The 6,400-nt window shown below is 42.0% G+C and overlaps 1 pseudogene; it reads left to right on the top strand.

Moving 5' to 3' along the window:
- Positions 1–2,167: 2,167 nt before the first annotated feature.
- The window catches only part of LOC119299605, an 11,096-nt pseudogene continuing 6,863 nt past the window's right edge, over positions 2,168–6,400 (top strand).

The following is a 6,400-nucleotide window of genomic DNA, read 5'->3' as shown; positions in this document are numbered from 1 at the left end:
TTCGACAAATAAATAAAATAAACAAAATTTTTCGCTCGGCCAGAATTCGAAAACACTGATTGGTTAGTGCTGTTTTGATTTCCGGAGTAAATTACACGATAGTATCACATTTGAGGCGGTGTTGACGAATTGATACCAGTTTTCAAATTTTTTACATGTCAGTACCAAGCTCGGGCAAGCCGTTGCAAATCGGGCTAAATCGCGTATAAACATGTATTGACGTTGTATCTGACTGGCAGGCCCATCAGGCAGGTGCCAACTGGTATGTTTTTTTTACAGAAACCCCCCTTGCGCTTATACGTAATCATGTAAATTTCTTTTATTTTGTGGAAAAGGGTTCATGTGACAGACTTTTTTTCTGTTAGCAATTTCAACGACCGAATCGGACTCTATTGCAAGTTTTCATCGAATTCGACAAATAAATAAAATAAACAAAATTTTTCGCTCGGCCAGAATTCGAACCCGCGACCTGTCGCACGCTGGAGTCCCGCGCTGGCCACCACGCCGCAACGACGCTACTGTTAGAACGCAGGCAAGAACTGTTTTTATACTTTTCTCCGGCACGCTGGGCCGGCGGTTGAGCCCAGCGACACTACGCGCACTAACTTACTGCTTTTCTATAATCATGCTATTAATACATTTTATTTTGCGATTACTTATTAGTATTATTAATTTTTTTGAGACTAGAACACATGCACAGTCAACATTTTATGTGTCTTCACTCAGGACTACTAGCAAGCACAATTATTGTGTATCCTCGTTATATTATTCAAATACAAAACTATTAAAAATATGCTTGACACAAAGTTTTTTTTTGAGTTACTCGTATAATGATTGTATTTAAAATATGTCCAACGTATATTATCAAATGGACGTATTTATTGAAATGCAAGAATGATTTTACAAAATAATTTTTAATACATGCTGAACATATTTTGAAATAAACAATGTTGAAAAATTCATCATGTCTTAAGAAAATCTTCACCATAAATTACAAAAAGTTCACTGGAATTATGTAAAATTTTAATCATATATTAAAAAACAAATTCAACATATATTACAAAAATGTTCAACGTGGATTAACAAAAGTTCATTATTTTAAAAAATTCACATTTTGTAAAGGAAAATTCATCTCCATTAAAAAAAATTACTTCACGCTAAAACATGCTCAGCGAATATTAAATAAATGTCCTTGTATATTTGAAAACATGTTCAACATATACTGAAGCTTAACTTAAAAAATGTTCAGTAAGTATGTTAAAAATCCTGGATAATAGCCAACCTAGTGAATGAAAAAAGAAGAAGAAAAAAGAAAGAAAAAACAAAAAAAAGCCGAAACCAGAAACAAAACTAAAGCATACTAAGAGAAATGGAATGAAAAGAAACCTGGGCACCCCTAAAAAAAACCTGGGCAACGAACGAGCCCCAGCGCGTGCGCTGATAAAAAGCGAAACGGAAAAACAAATTGCAGGCCACGCTGGCCCAACCGCCGGCCCAGGGTGCTTCAGTATAAAGAAAATCGAGCGTCTAGAATACATGAGCGTGTCTGTGGCGTTGTTGCTAGCACGCCCGGCCTGTGTGCAACCGGTCGCGAGTTCGAATCCTGGCAGGGCGCGATTTTTAGTTTCATTTATTTGTTGTCCAATTCGACGGAAATTTCAATCGAGTCCGTGGAAAACTTACGAACGAAAAAAAAGTCCCTCATAGGACTTTTTCCCGCAAAAAAAAGACGTTCATGTCACTGATTATAAAGTAAGGGGGGTTTCTGCCAAATAACATTGCCATGTAGGCACCTGACAGGCGGGCCCAGCTGATCAGATACACCGTCAGTACATATTTATACGTGATTTAGCCCGATTTGCAACGGCTTGCCCGAAACTTGATATTGATACGTAAAAATTTCGAAAACTGGTATCAATTCGCCAACACTGTCCCAAATATGATACTATCGTGTAATTTACTCTGATTTCCGAGACCAACAAATTAGATAGTCATACTAATCCTCGCCACATCCACATGGCAGTTTAATTATTCTCCAGCGTGCATCACCGTTGCAAACTAACAGATTCCAAGCTAGATCTAGCTTATAGCATATAATACTTGTTTTTCGAGACGAAGAGCATACATGTTTACCTCCAATCTGCACATCTTGCCAAGTAGCCATACAATGGAGAGGCAGAGCGCAACACTTCTCGTGAAGAGGCCGAAGGAGAGGGAGGGCCAGGTCCAAGGATTGGCCGGCGGGGTATGGGAAGAGTCCACGAAGCTCTGGGAGGTGGTCGGCCCCGCCGTGTTCATGAGGCTGGTCCTCTACAGCTTGAACATCATCAGCCAGTCCTTCGATGGCCATCTCGGCGACGGTGAGCTCGCCGCCTTCTCCATCGCCAGCACCGTCATCTCCGGCTTTAACCTTGGCTTCTTTTTTTTTGAGAGAGAGAATTTTTCATTCATATCACGAATTTAGTATATAGTAGTTGACCCTTACAAGTACACTGAAACGCAAAACATAAAGGACCATGAACACCTAGAGTTAATGTTCCTCTTACAAGTCTCAGTTGCCTATCGATCTCTGTTTTTTGTGCGTCCAAAATTACGTTTGCTCACACACTCCGGTCGGGCATCATTGACTCCTACGACGAAAAGCATCGATCCATTGACTTTACAAATGTTACTCATAATCTTGATGAATTGCAGCTTGGCATGGCGAGTGCACTGGAGACGCTGTGCGGCCAGGCGTACGGCGCGAAGCAGTACGCAATGCTTGGCGTGTACATGCAGCGCTCGTGGATTGTCCTCTTGGCTTTCGCGGCGCTCCTTTCTCCGACCTACATCTTCAACGGGCAGCTGCTCAGCGCGCTTGGCCAGCCGGCCGACCTGGCCCGCAAGGCCGGCGTGGTCAGCGCGTGCCTGCTCCCGCTGCACTTCATGTACGCCATCCTCCTGCCGCTCAATAAGTTCCTCCAGTGCCAGAGGAAGAACGCTGTCACCGCGGTGACCACCGCCGTGGCGTTCCCGGTGCACGCCGCGGTGACCTGGCTGCTGGTCAACTACTTCGGGCTCGGAGTCATCGGCGTCGCCATCGCGCTCAACTTCTCATGGGCACTCGTCGTGGCGCTGCAGCTCGCGTACGCCGTCGGCGGTGGCTGCCCGGAGACATGGGGAGGGTTCTCGCCGCTGGCGTTCGTGGACATCTGGGGGTTCGTCAAGTTGTCCTCGGTGTCCGGGTCATGTTCTGGTATTTCTTTATTTTATTATCATCATCACGGTGCTTTCAACTTCTGGTAGGTAATATAAGGGAGACACACCAACTTTATATATTTTCCTTTTTTCTTGTCTTGCCTATGGATGCAGCTTGGAGAGTTGGTACTACAGGGTTCTGATCTTCATCACTAGGTACACGAAGAACGCGGAGCTTGCCGTGGATGCCTTGTCTATCTGGTAGAACTACCTTATCTCCATTTCATATTGGCTTAACATTTTTCCAAAACCTATTTACAGTTACAGAGACGACTTCTTCCTTTGCGATCTAACATTTCACTACTTATTTTGCCATGAACAGTTTGAGTTTGACTGGACTGGAGATGATGATTCCGTTGGGGTTCTTGGCAGGCACCGGATAAGCAAAGCACACCAGACATGGACACTCCAGTGTACTACTCCACCACTCTTTGCCTCTTTGCACGGAATCCCGACACCCTCCCCTGGTTTTGTTTTGCAAGGGTGCGGGTCGCTAACGAGCTCAGCATGGGCAACGGACACCGGGCGAGGTTCGCCACGATGGTGTCAACGACGACCTCCTTTGTAATAGCATATTCTTCTGCTGGGTGGCGTTGGGCCTCCATAGCAGGCTCGCCCTCATCTTCTCGTTGACACTAGTAGAAAACAAGGCTTTGGTTCGGGCCTGGCCAGCCGGGCATTAGACCCGGTTCATGAGCTCAAGGGGCCGGCTGGGGCTTCGTGGACATTGGTCCCGATTTATCTGGACCCATTTGTCTCAGTTCTAGGTACAAACCGGGACCAATGGACCGCGCTCCTGGCCCGCATCCATTGGTACCGGTTCGTGCCTTGAACCGGTATAGAAGGGGGGCTTTAGTCCCGGTTTATGCCACGAACCGGGACAAACAATTTGCCTATATATACCCATCGCCACGGCAGAGCACTCTGTTTTTTCTGGCCGGCGAGGGGAGGGCATTTGGGTACTCTAGCTCACCTTTTATGCACATGAGGTGTTCGATGAAATGTCCGAGCAACGCTAGTTAATCATTCTCCTCTCAAAACTCGACCTCCGAGCTCCATTTCCCCCCGAGATTTGTCTAGGTTTAACGTTCCGTCACGTCATGTCCACGTCTTCACCATCGTCGATCGCCCGCGCCGATCTCGTCGCCGGCACCACCGTGGTGAGCCTCTTGTTCTTATCTTGTTTCTGAAAGAAAGGAAATTCTTACTTCAGATAGAAACTTGTCTAATTTTCTTACTTTTATTATTTCTTGTTATTATATAGTGCGATGATTTTGGTACCTGCCCCCATCGGCCATCGTCCTGTCTATGATTCGGATGTAGTATATATTATCTTTTGACAACTATTTGATTCATTTATTGTTTCTGACAATTATGCCGACCAACATGACATAGATTTTATTTATCTAGGAGGTGGTTGAACCGGAAATTACGACCCACCCTATTGTCGACAGGTTATATTTAGTTGAAGAAGAAAACAATTACTTGAAGGAAAAAATAATAAAAATTGAGGAGGAGAAGATGATATTGGAGTTGCATGTTGCGGATGTCGTCGATGATCACAAGATCAAGATGGATGCAATGCGGTTGACGATTAGGAGGATTAGAAAATATGCCATTCATACCGAGGCTTGGTATCATTATGCAGTTTGATTAGTTGTTACCTTGATTGCGATTATGATCGCATTTGTTTTTGCATTTAAATGTTTTACATAATTTCAATGTATGGTTTAATTAGATGCTCCGGAGAGCTATATGTTGCACATGCTATGTGGGTGAAATCCCTTTGTAACAGACTAATTTTCGTATGAAATCCTGATACTTCGAAAGATATTGTTTGTTTTCTACACGAAGTGCATCCAGTTTTTGCTGTAACCCTCTGTACTTTCTTGCACATGCTATGTGGGTGAAATGATGATACCATACCAACTTGGAACCTTTTCCGAGTTCATTTCAAATACTTTTCAATTTTATGGTCTTATAGCTCAAAATAATCAGTAAATGCACAAAAAATAACAAATGAAGTCAGAAAGGGTTGTAAATTGATGAAGTCAGAAAGGGTTGTAAAATAAAATCCCTTTGTAACAGACGAGTTTCCGTATGAAACCCTGATACTTCGAAACAGATTGTCCGTTTTGTACACGAAGTGCATCCAGTTTTTGCTGTAACCCTCTCTCTTTTCTTGCACATGCTATGTGGGTGAAATGATAATACCATGCCAACTTGGAACCTTTTCGGAGTTCGTTTCAAATGCTTTTCAATTTCATGGTCTTATAGCTCAAAATAATCAGTAAATGCATGAAAAATAACAAATGAAGTCAGAAAGGGTTGTAAATTGATGATGTGGCTTTGAATGGTGCATTTTGAACACAGAAAAACTATGAGTTCAAATAAGTTCAAAAAATGAAATCCCTTTGTAACAGACGAGTTTCCGTATGAAAGCCCGATATTTCGAAACAGATTGTCCGTTTTGTACACGAATTATCATAAAATAAAATCAATAAGTTATTTGAAACAAAATAATATAAACTTTAATAAAATATATAAGTAGAAACAAAATAAAATAAACTTTAATAACATAAATAAAATTTAAGAAACTAAAATTATCAAAGTATTTTCTGTTTAAAACATTATAAGCAACCTCTAGTATTATTGAAACTAAAATTATATAAAATTGATGCAACTAAAATTATCAAAGTATTTTCTGTTCAAAATCATTAAAAGCAAAAAAGAATTTTCATAAAGAACTTTTTTGTTAGAAACTTTAATGGTAAAAAGAATTATCATAAAATAAAATAAATAAGTAATTAGAAACAAAATAAAATAAAAAAATAAGTATTTTGTTGTAAGTAGAAACAAAAAAAAATAAATAAAGAAAAAAAGAAAACTGGGGAAAAATAAAAAAATTGCCACCTAAAGTGCCACCAGAGCCTGAATACGACTAGAAACCCATCCATGGGCCAGGATTCAGGCCCGTAGAAGGGCCTGTAGGCCCACAGGCATAGTAGTGTGAGATTTGGCCCATAGGCCTGCAGTACTGAGGAGTTCAATGGAGATGGCGCAGCCGCACTTATAAACAGGTGCGGCCGCTCCTCAGCTAGCGAGGTGGGACTAAACATCCCACCGCACCGCGCCAGTGCAAGGCCTTTGGTCCCGGTTGGTG

This window comes from Triticum dicoccoides, chromosome 5A (assembly GCF_002162155.2).
Source record: "Triticum dicoccoides isolate Atlit2015 ecotype Zavitan chromosome 5A, WEW_v2.0, whole genome shotgun sequence".
NCBI lineage: Eukaryota > Viridiplantae > Streptophyta > Magnoliopsida > Poales > Poaceae > Triticum > Triticum dicoccoides.
Note: the sequence above shows the minus strand (reverse complement) of the source record. Positions and strands in the feature narration are given on the sequence as shown.